This window comes from Homalodisca vitripennis, chromosome 1 (genome assembly GCF_021130785.1).
Source record: "Homalodisca vitripennis isolate AUS2020 chromosome 1, UT_GWSS_2.1, whole genome shotgun sequence".
Classification (NCBI taxonomy): domain Eukaryota; kingdom Metazoa; phylum Arthropoda; class Insecta; order Hemiptera; family Cicadellidae; genus Homalodisca; species Homalodisca vitripennis.
In genome coordinates this window covers 122,464,050-122,486,983 of record NC_060207.1, presented here as the reverse complement: position 1 = coordinate 122,486,983, position 22,934 = coordinate 122,464,050, and positions in this window count along the sequence as shown.

The window sequence follows — 22,934 nt, the reverse complement described above, 5'->3', positions numbered from 1 at the left end:
TTTATGAACCAAAAAGTTAAATGTTATTCTAAAATCTTCATAATTGAAGTAATATTGTCAGTTTTACTTAGCAAGAAAGTAAAAAAGTTAAATATTATAAAGGCAGTTTATATATTTATTATAATGTATGCACTTGTCGTCAAAATAAAATAAGGTATGTCTGCAGACAGACCTTAATTATTGAAATAGCTCAAGAGATTTTGTAGCATTTTTCCTAACGTTGTTGTTGTTCAAGAATAGTCTCTTTTTGTTGTATAATAGGTACAATATGCATTACAATTTAAGGATTACACCATGTCACATTTCAACGTTATTTCATTCTAAGAATGTCCTGCAGACAGACGTACAGACATTCAACAATGAAGAATATTCATAAGATATAAATTCTGTTACTGTATACATTATAACACATTGATTATTCTACCAACTTTCCTTTCAAATTTACTTGTTCGGTCATTAATTACTCGTTGCTAACATGGTTTCCCATAAGATTAACATAAAAATGTTCATTAATATGAAATACCATAAGGTGACATGGGCCAGCATTAAATTTGCTGTAGCCTTTATAGGAATGAGGTTCCACACAAAATTTGAAAGCTACTGATCAGTTCTCTAAGTATCGTTCATAGAAACATATAGGCAGAAGTTTTTAAAGCCTCGAGTACTTCCTCAACCCTCAGCCAGTAAATTGTTTGTAATTAAATCATCACCCTAGTTCCTAGGTCTCTATGATTTTTATATTCTGTAAAATGATATTTGCGACATTAGTCTGCAGAAATATAACAAAACTTATATGATAAAAACAACTTTACTTTTAAATTACTGCACGTTATTATTCCATGCCTTCACTGATTGCAATTATACTCACAATAGTTGATTCAGCAGAATTAATTTAAACCTCAATTTACTTAACAAAATACAGGTTTTAACTGTATCAGGTTTTAATTTATTCATCAAATTTATTGTCGGATATTTCATTTAGGTTAGAAACCATTAATTGGTACAGAATAATTTGAGTAGGCCAGTTTTAAAACTCTTTAAGTGCATTATTTTTCGATTTTGAGTTATGACCGCCATTTTGTTCTTTGGGTTAATACACATGTTTTCATGCAAAAATTAGGCTACAAAGCTCGTTATTTTCCTGTTAAAATCAAACACAAATAACAAGTAATGCTGCAAAAGTCGTTAAGTGCGGTGTGCATACTGTTGCAGAACTCGTTGTTGTATCTGACTCAAAGCTGGAACAGAACACGTTATGTTTCTGTGGAGCTTAAATACCGTTCTAGGAATACTTTTGCAAATAACGTTATGTTCGTGTGGCTGATGAAACAAGTAAGTTTGTTATAACGCCAATGCCTTGTATTTTATTAAACTGCAGTGTTTTTAAATAATATAAAACGTAGAAAGTCTTCTGATGATGATGCCTCAAATAAAGGTAACAACTAAGTATTTTATTTCTAGTCGACAAGGTGACTCAGTGGTGAATCTGCCTGTGTGTAAAAGCCTTTATATAAAGACTCTAGGAATATCTCGTGACAGAGTACAGAATGTATGTAGGAAATTTTTTGAAACTGGAAATGCACCCCTTGAATCTCGTGGAGGTGATCGAAGAGGGGAATTGTATTTAGGAAGAAAGAAAATCCGTGAAGAAATTTATTGAATCAGTTCCAGTCTTAGAAAGTCACTACTGTCGTGGAAAAAATATTCACCGGCAGTATGTTTCAAGCGATCTAAGTATTAAAAAACTGTGGGATTACTATCAAACTTCTTGTGATCCAGATGTTACTGTAAAGTATGATTACTTCCGTAATATCTTTGATAACGAATACAATATCGGATTTGGAGGTCCTGCAACTGACTGGTGTTCTACTTGTTTGTGTCTAAAGGGAGAAATTAAGTTTGTAACTGGCTTAGATAAAAAACAATCATTGACTACAGAACTGAGAGTAGACACAACATGAAAGCTACAGCTTATTTTGATGAAGTTCGTATGGAAACAGAAGGGGAGCTTATTTTGAGTTTTGATTGCCAAAAAAATCAAGTGATTCCTAAAATACCTGATCAATCTGCTTATTACCTTCGCCAAATGTTATTTATAACTTCACCATCTGTCAAGGGTCATCTCATTCACCGCTTACAAAGGCCACAGTATTCTCCTATGTTTTGTTAGAGAGTGGGTTAAAGAAAGGATCTAACCAAATTGCTTCCGCAGTGTACCACCGTTTAAAATCCCTAAATTTAACAGGCATTCGCACTATAAAACTGGTTGCTGATGGCTGCGGAGGCCAGAACAAAAACTCCATGCTAATCGGAATGCTTTGTAAATTCTTGTTATCTGATGCCCCAACAACAGTGAAGATAATAAAAGTAATTTTCCCAGTAGTCGGGCATTCTTTTATACCCCCTGATAGGGTGTTTGGTATTATTGAAAGAAATGTTAAAAAACATGACACACTCTTAACTGATCAAGACTACATCAACATTTTTAATCGGCACACTACAGTGATACGCCTAGGGGAAGACTGCAAAGTTTACGACTGGAAGACTGCAGTGTCCAATGTAATGAAGAAACCCTCTAATTGGCATTTTAAAATGCAACCTTGCAAGAGGATTGTTGTAAGTAGAGTTAAAAAATAACTGCAACAGGTGTGTTATTAGAGGGGAAGTAAACTACGCAACCAATGTAGGAGAAGGCAAAAGTGTTCTCAAACGAGGTAAACAGTTTCATGACCTAGTTCTTCCAGAAATTGAGAAAGGTGTGTCGCTGAAGCCAGAGAAAATAAAAGATATCAAATCACTACTGTCAGCCCACTTCTCAACAAACTGGGATGAAAGGCTAGAGTTAAGGTTTTTTAAGGATGTTTTCCACCAACAACATGAGTTACAGGAGGTATCCCAACCAAACAAAGAGACTGTTGAGGACTCTGACACTGGGGATATATTGGATGATGAAGAAGTTCTTGCTATTTAAACAATTCAACATGTAAAATGTTTAGATTATGACTTTTTATCAAAATTATGGTAATTTTATTCATTAAAAAAAACAAGGGTCCTGTTTTCCTTGTTTGTTTATAGATTTTTCATTGTAATATAAGAAAATAAATTTTATACTTTGTACTAAAATGGATGCACTTATTTACAACCATAAATATTTACTGTGTTCAAACAATAAATTAAGTCCAGGGTCAAATTTTATGTATAAAATACATTTAAAAAATAGCTGAAACAAAAATCGTTATGATGGAAAATGCTGCATAAGTCGTTAAGAACAATATACTGCTGCAAACGCTGTTATGTTGAAAATGTTTTTTTTTTATATTTCCAGGATTTTAAAGGTGATATTTTTGTAAGCTTTGGGTTTAAGTAAGGTTATTTTTGTGTTGATTTTGTATTGTTTATTTCAAGTTTTCATCTTGTCAAATAACCTTACCACAGTTTTTTTTTTGCACTTTCTGAAAAATTTTCATTGGTGCAGATAACGAGTTTTGAAACTGGACTACTCATTTACTCTTTATCTGGGTTTTTTCATTAAAGTACAAAGGAAAATTTATTACCCACAGAAACACAACTGCACCCCAGAGTGGTTTATTAATTAATTGAAAAACAAAGCACTGATTTAAAAACTATTTCCAAACATTAATGAAAAGTATTATTACCAGAAATGTGTTGTGAGTTCAAATACTAACACCTGACTGTTTTGTTCTTGCTTTGAGAATGGAATCCCAGAGTGCTAAACCGAAATCTCTTAGTGGTAAAACTATAATATCAAAATTAGTTTCTTACATTACAAAATCTTATAAGAAAGAGTCTTATTAACATGTCCAAACAAACTTGTTAAAAATAATTATAACAGGCTATAATAGACTCTGAAGTCCGGACCTATCTTAGTCATTCTCCAAGATTCATTGCATTTGTTAGGACTAACTTGCAGTATAACGATTATTTTCTCACTTCATCCATTCTCCATGTTTATGTACTTGTCCCAGCCCAACTAGCAGTATAAAGATTACTTTCAGCCCATTCTCCATTGTCCGTCCGTATTTATGTAGAGATTTATATCCGAATATTAATAAACCAACTCATTTGTGTGTTTTTTGTTACTTAAAGTTGTACAAGACTAATTTTAATAGATATAATGTTCAACGTTTTCTTCTTGTTGAAGTTAAAATATCCACTTAAATATTTGATTTAAGTAAAGCTTTAGAAACCATTTCTATGGAGATATCGATGGTCAGGATGGCTATAATGTGAGTGTTTTTGTTTTCGTCTGTCAAACAATCTTTATAGTATTTGGGCTTATTTTTCTAAAATCTAAATCTTTCTTTTAGATCATATATGCAAAATTAGATAGATGCCAAAATAAATTGCAATATGCCAACCTTCGTTTTAAAATAGTGAAAATAAACAGATTGATTATAATTTCAGAACAGCACATATTTGTGTATCAAATCGTACAAAATAAAAGCATATGGAGAGAGTCATATATATATATATATATATATATATATATATATATATATATATATACTGTCTAGATCATAGACTTTTCACTTAGGTTGTTAGTTTTATATCAAATGTATTGAGATTTTATATAATATCTTATGCTATAAAACATTGAATAATAATAATAATATTACAAATGCAAAAGTGATTTCGTTTGTTTGTTTGTTTTGTTTTCACGCGTAAATTATTCAACTGATCATACGGTAATGTTACATGGGCATTTTTAAGGTCCCTGGTATCAATTAAGGCATATTATTATTTTTAATATCCCTTCGGGTTAAGCTCCGCTGTTCTCTAAAGAATAGAAAATCACATCTTGGTCTCTATAGTTGCAATTTAATTGGGAGCCTATTAAATGCAATCAACTGTTTCGTGTAAATATTTTTTTTAAGACAACCTTAACATTAATTTAACCAATATTTTAATTGTATACATTTATAGTCTTGAAATCATAGAATAAGCTTGATAGTAACAACAGTTGTATTTAAATATTTTCTGCAACCACTGTTGAACTTAGAGTAAGAAAATATCCAGATGAGAATATTAAATTTTTAGTAAAAATAAACTTTTTACTTTACATTTTCCGTTACTTTTATATATTAAATACAAAAGCCATAGTTACTACCTTACATTTAGTAGTTATAAAACCCATCTTAGTTGTTTTTTGTCATAAATAGACTCCGTAGACTGTGTTCATAAATATATTTTCTTGATCGGGAAACAAGACAAAATCAACAATAGAACTAAAAAAATACTAAGCTTGGAGTCAATTAAATGGTAATAAATGGCAATATTTGAAATGTTTTCTTTGTTGACTTCAGAAAGGTATAACTTTCTAATCGAAATTGATTTATGTTGGTATATATTTTCTTCATCTTGGGGCAACAAGCACCAAAGTGATTAAACCAGGCTAACTCAGCAGTGTGGTCAGACATTTCATTTATTTGACATAGCACTGTATGATCTTACACGGACAAATCCTGAAATGAGAACCAATAAACATTATTTTAACTATTAAATATTTGACCTTGGACACTGAATTGAAAGTATCATCAGATCTGTGCCTACTTCTGTTTCAAAAACGTCATGTATCATGATGCATGATGTACCATGCTCCATCTTATTACACCATAAATGCTGTAACTAAGAAGACTACATCTTTCGATTTTGAATATTAAGGGCGAAGCCGTGGGCAACTACTAATAGTTAATATATAGAAGAATTATTTATATATAATAAATATATATACGTATATATATGTATATATTTATTTACTAAAACTACGTAACTTTATCGTTCCTTTTTGAAAATATAATTGACCCATAACGGCAATAACGCACAAAAAAAATTAAAATAGTCACTTCCAGAACACACCATTTTTTAAATATTGGATTAAAATTAATAGTCTGCAATAAAAGTTTAATGTTAAAAGATTTTGTTCTGGCTCGATAATATTTTTATAACTGTCTTAGATCTAAAACAATTATTCTCCATTTTGGCATAACTTAAAAGCTTAAATATTTGGATGTTGTTATATATACTGTCAGTAGCTGTTGTTTGTTCAGGAATTTAAGAATTTTTTGCTTAACTTAAGGGGAGTTTGAGCCTTTATTTTTAATATTATTTATTGTCAATATACTTTACAAAATTAAATTTGTTTAACAAACTCTTATTAATACTTGATACATTATTAAAGCAAAATAATATGAGGTTCTAACTTCCTCGATTTTAAAACATACTTAAATGGTTGTGAAATACTATTAAAAGAAGAAATGTAGGCAGTAAATAGAGGAAGATGAGTTATTATCGAGTTACAAGGAGACCAGAGTTGGGAGAGAGGCTGCGGGGCTCTCCATTATCTCGGTTACCTTCTTGTACTTTGAGTCCATTAGTTTAATACTAACTTACTCACGTACTCACTAAAGCTCCGAGATACGGAAGGATATAAAGACTTGTACAATATACTGTCAAAGGCCAGCCTTTTAATACAATGTTAAAAACTCGTTTCAAGCAATATAGAAATCTCTTAAATCAAACTATTAAATTGGCTAAAGAAATGTATTTTAGAAATAAAATTAATGAATCAAAAAATAATAATAAGCTCTTGTGGAAAAATATTGCTGAAATTATGGACATGAATAAAAAAAAAGATTCCTTTCCTATTGAACAGTTTCTGGACGGCAAACTTAATATTGAGACAAAATGATATAAATAATGTAGCTAACACATTAAATGAGTACTATGTTAGGGTGGGTGCCAACTTAGCCAGTGCTGTGCCTCCCGTGACTGAAGTCGTTATGAATGACGAGGATTACGGGGCGAATTCTTACTTCCAGCTGGAGCCGATATCCGAGGATGTCCTTGCTCGTGTTGTACAAAACCTTAGAGGCGGGTCTGCTCCGGGAGAAGATGGAATCTCGGCTACTCTTATCAAAATGTTTTTTTAATTTCTTAAAGCTTCCACTTCTACATATATAAAAACAATAGTATGTCAACAGGAATTTTCCCAGCATCTTTTAAAATGGGTAAAGTAATCCCCAATCTATAAGGGAGAGCCCAAAAAATTCGATGTGTTAGCTTCAGACCAATAACTTTTAACTAGTGTTTTATCTAAATTATTGGAAAAATGTGTCAGAATTCAACTCGAAAAATGTTTTAAACATCAATAATATTCTTGTACAAAATCAATTCGGTTTCAGAAAAAGATAAGAATTTGAATGACGATTTATATTTGCTAACTAAAAGTGTTCATGACACGATTAGCAGTAATAAAAAAACCATTATTGATTTTTATAGATTTAGCTAAAGCTTTTGATACAGTTGATAGACAACTATTACTACAAAAATTAAAATATATTGGAATACAAGGGAACTCTTGGAGATGGTTCAAAAGTTATTTGTCCGATCGGTATCAAGTTGTTTTCCGTTTTGGGCCATACAAAGCGTTCCTCAAAAAAATTGAGTATGGGGTTTTTGCAAGGCAGTACTCTTGGACCCTTGCTTTTCTTAATTTTTATTAACAATCTAGGAAGATTGACTTTGTTTAAAGGACAGATATTTCTTTATGCGGACGACTCCGCTTTGTTATTTGAGGGTGAAAGCTGGGAGGAAGTGAGGGATGTGGCTGAGCGCGGTTCTACTCACTGTCAAGCGCTGGTTTGATCAATGTCGGCTCACAGTTAATATAGCCAAACTAAATGTATGCCAATCTCTATACGAGCTGACGGCGATCCTTTTGTTTTTAAGCTACGGTTGCATACTTGTGGTGGCCAGGATGGATGCGTTTTGTGTGAATGTATTGATAGGGTGAGTGAGTATAAATACTTGGGTGTAGTTTTTTGACAATCGTTTGAAGTGGTGTAATCACGTAGCTTACATGCGGAATAAACTTCGTAAATTTATCTTTATATTCGGTAATCTGCGTAAATAAATACTTACAATAGATCTTTTAAAAACTGTATACTATGCTTATGTGCAATCAATTCTTCAGTATGGTAATTTAGCATGGGGTGGCTGTTTCCAAAATAACCTTGCTCCCTTATAAGTCGTTCAAAAAACTATTATAAAAGTAGCTCTGAAGCGAAAATCGTACTTATCCAACCAACATTTATTATTTGAAGAGTTTAAAGTTTTTAACGTCTCGCAATTATATATCCGAACATTAATTTTGTACATTTTTCAACATCGAGATTCAATTTTTCATTCACAGTAACCACAGCCATTTTACGCGTTCTTCACTTCATAACAGAATTTTTTGTTCCTAGACTCGTTAAAGCTTTTAATTCAACATCATCTCACTATATTGCTCATATAATTTTCTCAAAATTACCATACTTTATAAAAAACCCAAGACATTGCACTATTAGTACGTACAAAAAATTAGTCAATAAATGGTTAGTAGATGCTGGGCGAGATGGATTTCGTCAGTATTTTTCCTCAATCTACACCTAGATATGCTTTTTTTTTATGTATTAAATTTCTGTTATATTTTTGTATTACAATCAATGTTAGTCTGAGTGTTTGGTGAGTTTGTACAATCGTTTTGACTGCAGGCCAACGAGTACGTGTAGTGCGTGCATGTGTGCGTGTGCGTGATTGGTGTGTGTGTGTGTGTGTGTGTGTTTAGTGTGTGTGCGTGGGTGTGGGTGTGCAGTGTGTGGTCCAAGTCTCTCTCTACTTATGTCGGCTAATTTTTAATTAAGTCTTCTGATTGCTCTTTTTTATGTAAGTTACAAGTTTTTATAAATTACATTTTTAAGTCTTCAAATTATATTTTCTAAATAAGTATATTCCTTTCAAATTTTAGATTATTTATTAACTGAATTTGCTCATGTATTCCATGCTCTGGCCTTGTATGGTTTATTTTAGAGGTTAAATCTTCAATTTCTCATTTGTTAATGAAAATGTTTTTATTAATGACAATTCATTTCCTTATTTTAATTTAAGTTTTTTGTGTGTTATTGGTAGTGCAGACTGAGGAACTCGTTTCCCCACACACACAGGCTGATGCCCATGTGGGGATAATTTCCTATAAGTTTTTTGTTATGTATTATATTTAACTCTGTACATAAATTTTGGAAATAATAAATCAATCAATCAATCAATATATGAACAAATCAACAGTCTCATTCACTTATACAACATGTTCCAGTTATAACATATAACATGTAATAGGCGTTACAAGCAAAATTTCAAGTCTGTATTCTTGAGATGTTTTGCAGATAGATAGGCTAGTAAACAATAATAAAAAAATACATTTGTATATCACCCGAAAATTTTATGATTGGATATGAACCACCATTGAACTCATTCTTATAAAACGACTTAATTTTTTCTTGTTTATGTAAAAATAAATTTTAATGCAAACATTAAAATCAGCAGACTTAAACTTGTTTGAGAAATCTTACATGATGCATTCAGATTTTTGTTCAGTAAGTTAGAATTCATAGCAGTGTTTACATAATGCCAGAAAGTGCTGAAATCAAATCTCACCAACTTTTAACATTAACTTCCCATGCAGTAACATACGCCATCATCTCAGTATTTCCCACACTAAAATGTACATTTACACAAAATTTCAAGTTTATAGGTCAGTTCGGTTTTGAGATATCATATGGTCGGACAGGTAGATGGACAGAAATTAAGGTTTTCAAGCCCCTCGAGGATAGACTTGGCTAAAGGGTAGAAAATAATATTAATGGAAGGTGAAATATAGGTGAAAAGTAGAGGAAGATGAATTATTATCTAGTTACAAGGAGGGCAGTGTCGGCAGAGAGGCTATGCATTATCTAGGTTGACTTCTTCTACTTTGTGTCCATTTACAAACTTACTCACGTACTCACCAAAGCTCTCCTGTCTCGAAATGTCTACATGCCACAGCATGGTTACAAATAACATTGTTTTTTATGGAAACCAATGATATACTGAAATGTACCATCATTTTATAACAAACGAAACGACAAAGAAAACGTTCCCTTAATTTCTTCTTTCGAAAGACTTATTTTAGGGAAACTTATTAATCGTCAAAACCTACTGCCTTTATTGCTCAAACCCTAAAAACTGAAAGATGTTAAGTAGATGAAGTTTCAGTAACGGACACTAAAATATTTAATTTTAATAAAATTAACCAATATTTAAATATTGTAAATTTTAAATAATAAAACACGTTTACAAAACCTTAAAATTACTTTATGTAAGATATCACATATAATTTCAAAAATTAATTTAGAGTATCTATAATGAAATGATAAAACATAAAATCTTTTAAAAACTCTTAAGGTTGCAAAAACTGGGGGGGTGTAAAAACGGAGGGTTTTTCTAGGTAATTACCAACATGCACAACAATTTTACAAGATTTTCATATCGTTCAAAATTTACTGTTACAAATCTTTAGTTTCATTAAATCTTACTCACTTACTATCCGTCCATTATGAGTAAGGGATCACTTATTTCTAGCAGTTGACCTTTTACAGATCTGTGTTTTCACGTCCTATCCTGTCATCCCGTCAAGTTCAATATCATGTCTTAACTTGTATGTATCTTATTTTAGTAGTTTTTATTTTATTAATAATATTTCATTATTTTTTTAACAGAATTATCGGGAATTTTAGACAAAATTTAAATGAAATTTTAACTGCTGGTTTCAATTTTAGGACAGAATAGTTAAGCAGGCCCGAAAATATTTTCAGAGTTGCTGGATTATTAGTCATCCACGCAAGAACCAGTTTTATATTTACGTCAGCAATTTCTTTGTTTTTTTTTATTTTAACATATAGAAAAAATTTATATATATACATGATTTTTATGGTAAGAAATATCTCTACCAATTCTAATTATAATAATATACCAGTATAATTATTGTTACTTCAAGCGTAGTACAATTTTTTGAACCAATTTAATTATTATTTAAAGAAACAGTAAACGTAGTAAAGTATACTTCTAAAATCATATTGATATTACTAAAGTAATATAAACTTCCCGGGATGTTTTCACATCAGACGGGATATCACAACTCAGAGTGATTTGCCAGTAATCCGCGCTAAAAACAAACTAACTGTCATCCACGCGTTTATATTATTCTATAAATCCGGTTTTCCCAATGCGGCCTACGGATAAAATTACGACAGTTTCAAGATTTGTTATTTCAAGTCAATTTCATTGCATACGGGATTATTGAAATGAAATCATGCAGAAACGCAAAACCAGCGGATTAACTTGCATGAATTCCATATGTTATTATTTGTTTTGTACCAAATCTATTGTAAATTAATTCTTTATGTATTTTGCTACGAACACATTATATAAGAATAATTACTCAATCGGACGAGATGGAATAATGAACATTGGTTAAATATTCATATTTTAGTTTTACTAACACTCTAAATAGTTTGTGTTGTAAGACCGCTTATTCTTCATTGATAATTTAAATACCATGTGTTCTATAATTCAATGGCTTCTTTAATCCTCTATTAAGTAGAACAATCAAAAAAAATCCATTCTCATTGTTAGCTGTTACATTTAAGTAGATAATAAATGAAAATAATAATAAAATACTGTATGAACGGAAATTTTTTAACGAACACAATGCAAAATATTGTCTTATTTATTCCCCTATTTTCTCGTAGCCAACATTAACAGTGGAACACATTTTTTCATTACAAAAAAATTAATTTTCTTATTTTCAAGATTCATGTGGAAGAACTCAAGACACATATCAAAAGAATTAAAAAGTATTTAAGAGGAGTCAGAACGCAAACACTTTTTTTACTAATTCTTCCTATATACATATATACACACATACACACACGCGCGCGCGCGCGTGTGTGTGTGTGTAAATTATTTAGTTGTCTTTGAATGGATTTAACGTTTTTTACCAAAGTCTGCTTCGTAATACTGCTATAATAATATAGTATAGTACTGCTCATAATAATCCTGTGTGTTATTTGTTACCATAATGGTAACAACATTTGAAATGTGTCATTCCTTATGTCTACAGCTGGAATTCCTTTTTCTGTCATCTGACATTGTTTTGAACCTTGATGTGTGTTTCCATTTTAAGGACCAAACTTATGTGCAATTGTATGAAATTGTAGACTTAAGCGAGTTAGAAAGTGCCATAACAGAGATTGCAGTTTGTAGATTTGTTACCACTAATTTGACAATATCATGAAATTCGCTACACCTAGAAACTAAAATTTATTATGGTTACATGTGTTAACTGCAGAGAAGGTCATAAACTATTCTATATTTGTAATCATATAAATGTAAGAACTAACAAAAAGGCAGAATTTAGACTATGAAATTTGGTGCAGAAATGAACATTTCAAATGTTATGGATTTTTTTGTTTCATTAGTTATGTCTTTAAATTTTTGACCTCACAGCTTTATATCTCATGTAATGTACGTAGTTTGTACGAAGATAGTTTTATTTGCTGAGTTGTAGCTGGGTGCGAAGTTAATGGGGCACCTCGTCGCAATAGTAAGCGGTTGTTAATGGCGCGGTGTAGCGGGTACAACGGTTATAGTAACATAACCGTATCAAGTTGACTACTGCTTGGATTGATGCCCGCTGAGCGATTCTCCCCTTGCAAGCAGCCCGCCTGCCCGGCCATTGGTGGTGGTTGAAGTCACCTTTAAGCCGTTGGTCCCCAGATTAAGTGTTAGAGAGGGCTTCTTAGCCCTAACTTCACCTGTTGAAATAAGACATCTTTACTTTACTTTACTTTTAATTTAAAGTGGTTTTAATGGCCCCAAAATATTCGGGAAATAGAGAGGCTCCTGAGGTCGACAGAATTCAGACGGCGTTTCATCCACCTGAGACTTGTACAACTGTTCGGGTAGCAGATGCTTGCTGTGGCGTTAAAGCGTTTACTGACATTGATATTCATGAATCCCGGGAGAACGTGTCTTTATCTTCGGCACGTTTCATCTTAAAATTTCTGGTCACCAAAGGCACATTGTGTTGTGAATAAAAAGAATATTTTGCACCAAATCAACTTTCCTTAAATAGTGCATGACGACAGTTTAACTCATAATATCCTACTACTATACAAGTACAAAACACAGGTTTCCTTTATTTCCGAATGTATTTCTCATACTAGCAACCCTGAACAAGGAGATAAAGTTATATTAGCGAATGCCGAAAGTTTAAAGGCCGCAAAAATGTATTGCCATAAAGATGTTTGCGATCCATCTTCATAGGATTTTACGGGGAGAATGTCCTCCTTGAATAAAATTGTAACCAAAACCCCTCCGTATTTCAGGATAGAAACACTGTTACTATGTCCTAATGTCGTTTGCTTGGTAAGGAGCTATTAGTTGAAACTGATCTTTGTATATTATCCTGTTTATTTATTTTTGTATTAAAAAATTAATATTTTATTAACTAATTATTTTTTGATTATTAACAAACACACAATCAGTTAAATTGTTCAATCGATTACATTTTTGTAAATAGGCTATATAGAATGAAATAGTAAAATGGAAGTGGTTCACTCATTAATATATAGCTTATTATTAATAAGCTATATTAATAATATAGCTTATTTTTATAATGTAAAATAATTTTTCTGCCTGAAGCGGAATCATCAAACATATGAGTAAATATTTATTCTTCTTTCTTATATACTTCTTTCACGGACGAATAGATGTTTACAAGATACCGAATTCTGAATTTTTTCAATAGTCCCTGGAGGCCAACTGAAAATCCAAAAGTAGTTGTAGAGTTGAACTTTTAAATTCGATTTTCGATAAATGTATGGTGTAGTGTAATTGGGGACCAGTTAATTGGCCCATTCGTTTTTGAAAACCGCCTTACTGGTCTTGTGTACAAAGACATGTTAGAGAATCAACTGCCAGTTCGACTTGAAGATGTACCACTTGAAAGAAGACATCAAATTATATTCCAACATAATGGCGCACAGCCACATTATTTACAAAATTTTATTTACAGAGACCACTTGCAGATAAGTTTTCCAGGCAGATGGATCGCTCGAGGTGGACCAATTAATTGGTCTCCTAGGTTCCCTCATTTAAACTCCTTGTATTATTAGCTTTGGATTAACTTAAAACAACTTGTATATGCAAAGCTAGTAAATTCCAAAGAAAAATTATTGAACCGAATGTTAAACTCTTGTGAACTACTTAAGAACGACCAAGATGGTATCAGAAAAGCTACACGGATTCGATAAATACACTAGATTGTGGACAAATTATCAAGGAAATCATTTTTAGCATAATATATGGAAATTTTAATAAAAGATTAGCAATTAAAATGTTTTGTTTTTACGAAAAATGTTCATTTAATAAACAGTTATTGCAATTTCTGTCTTATTTTTCGTATTTATTTGGTTTAACTAAACATACTTTTTTAAATTTGTATTTGTTTATTACTGGTTTTACATTATGCTCTTCAGAATTACGTTATCTATAGGTCTTGGTTATAAAGTTTGCGTGTTTATTACCATTTAATGAAGTTAATTTAATTCAAATCTAAACGAAGCATGTTTTTCAAGAATACATTTTGCATTCATCCCCTACTACGATGAAGTCCATGATCATTTTTAAATAAAGTCTAGGTCAATGTTAAGAGAAACAATCTCTCTACAAAATATTTGTTTATCTGGGGAAAATAACAAATTCCAATTTAATGTCTGAAAAATAATTAATTTGAACCAGGTCTTTGAAGTGCAAAATCGGAAATAAGAATTACTTGCCATTTTGCTTTAAATATAATGTTCTTAACCAACAATACATCATACATACATCATATAATATATATATATAATATAAATCATGTAATAAATATGTAATAGCAAATATATATATATATATATATATATATATATATATGCTATTACATGATTTATATACATATATTTATATTATATTATATGATGTATGTATATATTTGTGCCTTACTCTTAGGCATATATTTATGCGACAATGTCTTCACTATACGTCAAACGGCTTTCGAGATAATGCATGGACAAACCTACGTAAACTTGCACACAATTACCTGCTCTTTCCAAACTGGCCCGATTTACTAATAATATTTACGATTAGTTTCATTCCCTAACAATATATGCATGCCTACCTTGCGAAACACCCAGCTCTCTACCTTTTTTAGTACCCTCAATATCAGTATTTATTTAATGAATGTCTGTAAACCTGATACAGTGAAGTATTGTTTCTTGTTTCCCGACTTATGTTTCCCTATATCGTACATTTCCTTGTTTAAGTATAGGATTATATCAGTATTCACATACCTAATCAGTATCGTATACCTCATCAGAGAAAAATGTACGAGATGTTCTTTTGACTTTTTCCTGTCATAAAAGATTGCATTTAGAGTCTATATATAAGTAATGATGCTAGCAGTTTCCCACGGCGTCGCCCGTAAATTCATTGGTTTTGCACGTGTAAGAGCACTTATGGTTCGAGTTATGGAATGAATGAATATTTTGCAGTCAATCGACTTTCCTTAAATAGTGTATGACGACAGTTTAACTCAAACTATCCTACTACTAAGTACAACACACAGGTTTCCTTTATTTCCTAATGTATTTCTCATACTAGAAACACTGAACAAGGAGATATAAGTTATAATAGTGAATGCCGACAGTTTAAAGGCCGCAAAAGTTTATTGCCAAAAACGCCAATGTAGAGTTTGTTTGCTGCTACGATCAATAAAATCTGTCAAAAAGTGTATAATTATGGCCGTTGTAATTTACTTCTATCTTAGAATATCTGTATCCATAGTTGGGTTTTCCTTGTTTTAGGTTCAGTGTGTCTATTAATACCTTTTACAACTTCTTGTTTCAATATTGCTAATTTAACTTATCAAGACAACATATTTACATACGTAGATCTGAGACGCCTACTTCAAGAGACAAATAAGATGGATTTTATAAAAGTTTTTAAAATTATTATAAAATTTAGATAGTAGACTTTGCTGTTATCTCTGCACTACAGAACTGATCCAGCACTGCATACTTAATACTTGCTAAAATTTACAAATTAATTTTATTATCTCCATATTTTCGTACACTATTCTTTACAGCCAATGCGCATAAAGAAGGTTAAATAAATAAGAAGTGTTGTTTTTATCAAACTTGATGTATGTTTTCACAATACAAATTGAAAGCAGTGGTTATATTAAAGAAACGTATAGTAGTAATGTTTTCATTGAACAATTGATTTCATTTAACAAGCTCTTTCAATTTAATTTTAGAGACTTATATGTGGGATTTCTCGCTAATTTAGAGACCAGTGCACGAAGGCCGGACAGATTTTTGAAATAAGAATATGCCTACATTCGTACCTGGCATCTTAAGAATATCCATGTAAAGTTTCAATACAATCAATTGAATTTTGAGTAAAAGCGTAACAAACAAGGTCACTTTCACATTTATAATATTATTAGGATAGGATAACAATGTAGTTGTACACTATTCAATTATGATGGTTATCTTATATTTTTGTTACTATAATATAATGTAGATACTTGCACTTCACATCGTTATTACATGAATTGTTAATATTGCTATTATTTATAGTTCTTACCTTTCGATCGTTTACCATTCTACAATCTTTCATTATGCATGTCTCACTGTGATCTGTGTTTCTCTCGTAATATGTTATATATATATAATACTAAAATCCACTGTAGACATTGTTATACATACGAACAGTTACATTTGTATTTATTGTAAATAGTATTTACCTGTTAATAAATGCAAACTGAAATGTCATTGCTGGTTGAAATTGCATTATATAAACCAATAGAGTTTTCTTTATCAAGTAAGTATCATGATTACACGCTTATTCATTCAGTATAATAGAATTACCTGCAAATGAACTGGCAACTGTAGGTACGTCGAGCCATGAGCGCCACACCTCGCCTGAGCCAGTATTAACTCTTCATTATTGGCTTAACGGAGACACTGCACCACAAAAGCAGGATTATTGAACAGTAATCCACGCGCCGGGTAATTTCATCAGCGACATGTAAGTTTTCGTTCCATTTACCTCTTCGACACCCTTAGCTTTATTGGCCTTAGTTTATGTAAGTAACTTATTAGGCATATGTGTGAGGTTATGGTTCAAAGCTAAAGGTCTTGATAATTGTCAGATTCAAAGATGAATTCATGACGGTTGGTTACGATTTAAATCAAAATAATGGCTACTACATTATATTTCATTAGTTTATGCTACTTTATCAATAACAAAATATAATAAGATAGTCATAAAATGTAGTGACAGGGAAGAGATTTAAATGAAAAGCATAAAAAAGTTTGCAAATAAAATACGATTCAAATTTCCAACATTTTGAAAATCAACGTATTCTCCCAAGAAAGTTTTGCTTGAAAGTGTTTTTAACTTTACTCGATGTACAACCTGACAGTTGCTTTTAATAATATGACCATACAAATATTACCGTTTTATAATTCACGCCTAAATATGTTTTAACAATATTTTCGTCGTAGCTTATTTTATGTCTCTTTGCAACATATCCATCATCCATAGTTAGTGAATTAAACCAAGTTTCTCAGTGTTGCAATGATTTTCCCAAATAGAACCACCATATAATGTTTCTAAACAAATTAATTCAATTAAAAAAAAATATTTTGCGTTAGTGCATATGATCAGATTTGTTCATTAAAGCTTCTTGGGGTCTGATTAGATCAAGTTTAGTTCTTATCTTTATACTAAATATGAGTTCTGCTGGTCTTTTTCCAGTAGCCAGCGGTCGTGATCTGTATCAAAGTAATAATCCGCACAGTTTTACATTTAAAGATGAAGTTTGAGTTTTATTTTCAATGTTTGGCTATATCTATCGACTTACCTATTAGTTGAAGGGTGTCCTGTAGCTATAACAGCTTTCCGAATTCCTTGCTGTTGGAAGAATTATATGAATAGTTGTAACAAAAATAATTGCATTGTCACTGACCAGCAACTCTGGTAAACCGTGACGGCTACATATTTCTCATGAATGCCTTCGTAATGAGACAAGATTTTTGAGTAATTCTTTCATGTTAGATAATACTATGTTCGTTACCATGACATAGATAATAATTTAGATAAACCCTTGAACTAGTGCCAGTGACTGAGACCAATGGGCAATTCTGGGTTTTAGAAGGTGAGATTCTGTTACCACTTACTTTCAATAGTATATGACAAGTCATAAGAATCGATAGCTGGTTAACAATTTGTGGACGAGGAGCATCCACAATAGCTTTCACTTTCCATGTGACTTATTTAGACCATCGCACTTTGGGAATGTGCCAAACAAGAGATGTTTTCTAGGAAAAATTTACATTTCTCTGCATTTAGATGAGGATACTTTGACATAACTTTTTTATTATCCTAATCAAATTTATTTTATACTGTGTCAATGTAGCCCTTTGTATACGAAAATCATCATAATAAACAGTGATTCCTAGAAGATTTTGTATAAACGTATCTATAAATTTATAAAACTCATAAGTTCTAGTCTTTACTCCAAAGAATACACGTTTCACTAAGTATGTATAATGATGTACAGGAATAGCGTGAACTAAGGCGCTTTTTTCATGACCTTTAATATGTAAGTATGCTTCGTGTAAATCCAAAGTGTTAAGTATTTTTCACCAAGCATTTTGTATCTTCAATATTGAGTATCTTGAAAGTCAGCGCAAACTATGACCCGACCAGTTTCAATTGGAACTATATTCTGCAAGACATTATAGAATTTGATAAATTGGAATATATCTTTCAAAACGTGCTATCTTGTTATACTTCTCTAGGGCTATATCAGATACACGGTAAGCATACGTAAATAGTACGTGGTTACTTTTCCTTGTCTCAGAGCTCAAGTCTGTATGGCCTCTCGCATGACATTACACTTACCGATAAAAGCAATATTAACCCAAATTATTGGGTTTTATTCTTAGGTATGTGATATCAATAACATTTATTATAATAAGTTACAAAAACCAAATACGTATTCAAAACCAAATCCTCTGGAAATCCCTTTGTATTGTTAACCCAGGGCAGGAGTCGAGCTACCTCGAAGTATACTGTATTATAAGAAACTCTGATGTAAACTGTGAAAGGTTCTAGATCATTATTATACTTGGTGTCTTAAAAATACCACATCCCCCCACCAACCACCACTATTAATTTTCTTATAAAGAGAGATGAAGTGATTTACTTTTAGAAACGTTTATTTGACTAACTGAGGAGTTTTAAATGTATGAAAATGTTTCGACCCCACCCCAAAAGGTCTTCGGGCTTTTTGTCGAATAAAATTTTCCTTTTATATATATATATATATATACTCTTTCTTCATTTACGCTTCTCGTAAGGAGTTACGATGTCTAAAGTAATTTAATATAACATGAAGTGCAAAATTTAACTTTTATTTAACAAATAAAAGTCACGCAGACCATTAATAAACATAACATTTTCCCAATCATCAGTGATGTCGGTTAAAGACGTTAGAAGAAACACCACCTGATGTACATCATCATTTGTTGATACATCAGTACTATTTACATTTGGGTCTGCCTGGGAGCTCACCATAACATAAACATATTATATAAACATATAATATAAACCATAAATGAACAGCAAATTATCGCCTACAGCTAATGAGGTAAATCAAACCATATTAATGGAAACAATAATATCAGCACTAACTCAACATGAAGATTGAGTTCCAACATTCTCTTTACGCTGCCAATATTTTGAATACCTGGATCAATAATACAAACTATAAAATATTGAGGTACAAGATGGACTTTGGGATAAAACTTAATATTTGGTCAATATTTTATTTTATTTTTCTCAAATTATTTTCATAAATAGTCTAAATTCTTCACCTTATACTTAAGATATTGGGTTAATTTTACAAATGGTTTTATTTTGCATAAGCGATATAAAGTTCATGTTACAGTTACTCGTGTTAAATATTTTACACAAGGATAATTAACATTTACGACGATGGATGATACAGGTTTTCTAAAATGGGTGTTCCTCAAATTGCCTTGAAACAGGAACAAAATGCTATTACGTCTGGTGGAAAAAGAATTATATTAGCCCTGGAAAAAATCACCAAATCCTGACAATGAACAGCGCATGTCAACGCGTAGGTCATACTATGTGTATATCATAAACAGATAAGCAATAGCCTGGACTAAACTGGCTATTGTGGGTATTTAAGAAAAATAATATGTGTGTGTGTGTGTGTGTGTGTGTGTGTGTGTGTGTGTGTGTGTGTGTGTGTGTGTGTGTGTGTGTGTGTGTGTGTGTGTGTGTGTGTGTGTGTGTGTGTGTGTGTGTGTGTGTGTGTGTGTGTGTGTGTGTGTGTGTGTGTGTGTGTGTGTGTGTGTGTGTGTGTGTGTAGATAATTTATAAATAATCATTTTACAAACAACTCATTACAATAAAAAGATTTTCATTTTAAGTTATCCTAGCTTATGGATTAAGAGAGAACGCGGAGTATTTAAAATACTGATATAAGAATCTAAACTTTAAAGTAAGGGATTATATCAACAGTTGACCCTTTGTAAATCACATATTACGTGGCTACAATTTGTAAAGTATCTTATGGTTGTCTTCATTAACCTTACTACACACAAATTAAATTAATTATTGCTAACCTATATTAAAGTATTTTGTTAGTGTAAATTTTTTGCTAGTGTCAAAGTATACGTTTCAACAAATCTTATATAAAAATGGAAACGTTCGGCTTAACCTGAGTGATCTATACTCTGACAGGTAGAAAGTTTCTTTCCAACTTGGAGAGCCTCAATAGAAACTTGGTTCTTTCCAATTATTGTTCACATACCCTTGTTAGAAAAAAAATCCTTTTATTTTTATTAACAAACTTTTCCTGAGTACCGCTATAAGTTTAAAACAGCTTGGTGTATAAGAATAGGTTGCAAAACGTCACGTGTATCGCATTATTATAGTGATGTTATTTATAATATTTATTCGTCTAATCCAATAGTTTTACTATCTTAACGACAACGTAATTGATAAAATAGTAACAATTTTAATACTGATATTAAGTGAAGGAATATAACACAAAATAAATATCATAAAACTTGATCAAATGATGTATTAGACTTGTACTATACTTCAAAATCATTTTAAAATTCTTTCATCATTATTACTAAAAACATCTCATTATGGTTCTAAACGATATTAAAATATTACTTCATAATAATAGCCTTTATCATGAGAAGTTTGTTACAACATTGATAATTAATTGATATATTGAATAAATAAACTGATGTAGACATCATCCGTATACGTTATTGTAATTTTACTTATTAGTACATTTTTGTTCCAATGTTATAACTTTAATAAACTAAAATATTGAATATTATATAGAGATGGAAAGTAGTGATGTTTTGGAATGGCAATATTAAACTACTTCCGGCCTGCTGGAATTTGGAATGAGAAGGCCAAGAATGCGGGCGTTCTGCTATATTTAACTGTTTGGAATTGCTTAGCTAGAATTCATTTGAATTATTCACTACTCCTTCTACGTGTAATGATCTAAACAAATTGTGTATCATACCTTGATGAGATAAACGCAAAGAGGGAAGTGCTTGTAGTAGAACATAATTATTGCACTTTTACATTATACGGTAAAATGTACTTTTCGTATTTTTCTTTATAACGATATATGCAAACTCATTATATGCACCTAAATATTTATCAAGTTATATCTAAACTATTAAATAATCAACCATATTATATTTTTAAACTTTACTCAAATATTACTATGCTGGTAACCCATGCGGGTATATATAACTGTCGCACAATCATGTCACTTTTTATTTCTAATTCTCCCCTAATTCAACTTTAAACTTAGTAAAATTGCCCAAAACAGTCCCATTTTGGGGTATAAATGTTTTTTGGAGCATTTTCTGGTGTAAACAAGGTGTAATACATTAATTTGAAAGTATATTTGAATCGGTTTTTGTTAAAAGGGCGTAAATCACATTTTTTTCAAAATGAATTTTATGAAAGAATATTGGTTCTAATAGGTAGACACATCAAACTGCGTTAAAAGGGCGTTCTAAATCCAATAGTATATGGGAATAATAAGCATAAAAAACTTTTCAAACTTTTTTAGAAGGGCGTATGTCCATCTGGTGACTTTTTTTAAATGGGCGTAACTCCAAAATAATGAATACAACAGATTGTCAGCTGTGGAGATACGCCTGTTTTAAAAAAAACCTCTCCAACCACCTGTGTTTCTTCTTGTATTATTTTTCCATCAGTTTCATATCTAACCTCAATGTTACTGAACGTGTTGTGAAAAGAAACTGTTTAGTACTTGATTTTCATTGTTTTATAGTAGCATCTACAATCTACAATATGAGTAATCACCCAAGCCCTCGTAAAAGGAAAGTATCTAATCCTGACTCATATATACGGACCAAAAATAAAAATGCTCGGCTGAAAGGGCAAGAAATATGTAAGTCCTAGTGGGAAAACAGTTGCATCAAAACAGCCAGAATTTGATTGCAGGTTAGTACTTATGATTATTTCTGTATATTTTACAAAATAAGCCAAGCATAACTTTTTGTTATGAAATAGGCCTATATAGGTATGTTTGTCTCTAGGTCCATTTTAGTGATTTTAACGTAAAATAAGATTTATGCAGGCCTACAATAACCAAAATTAATATATTAAATTACTATTTATTAATATTTTTGATTGAGCAACAACAATCCAATTTTTATAGACGCTGCAATATAATATGCGGCCACTAGTTATGCTGGTATTCGACCGGCTCGTAATATTACTAATGGTTTTGTTTGTATCTTTGCATTAAACTAATATTGTTTAGTTTAATGATGTTGTTTTGTTTGCAGATGTGCTAACCAATGCCTGAAAAAAATTGGGGAAGATGGGTGTACAAAAATTTTTTC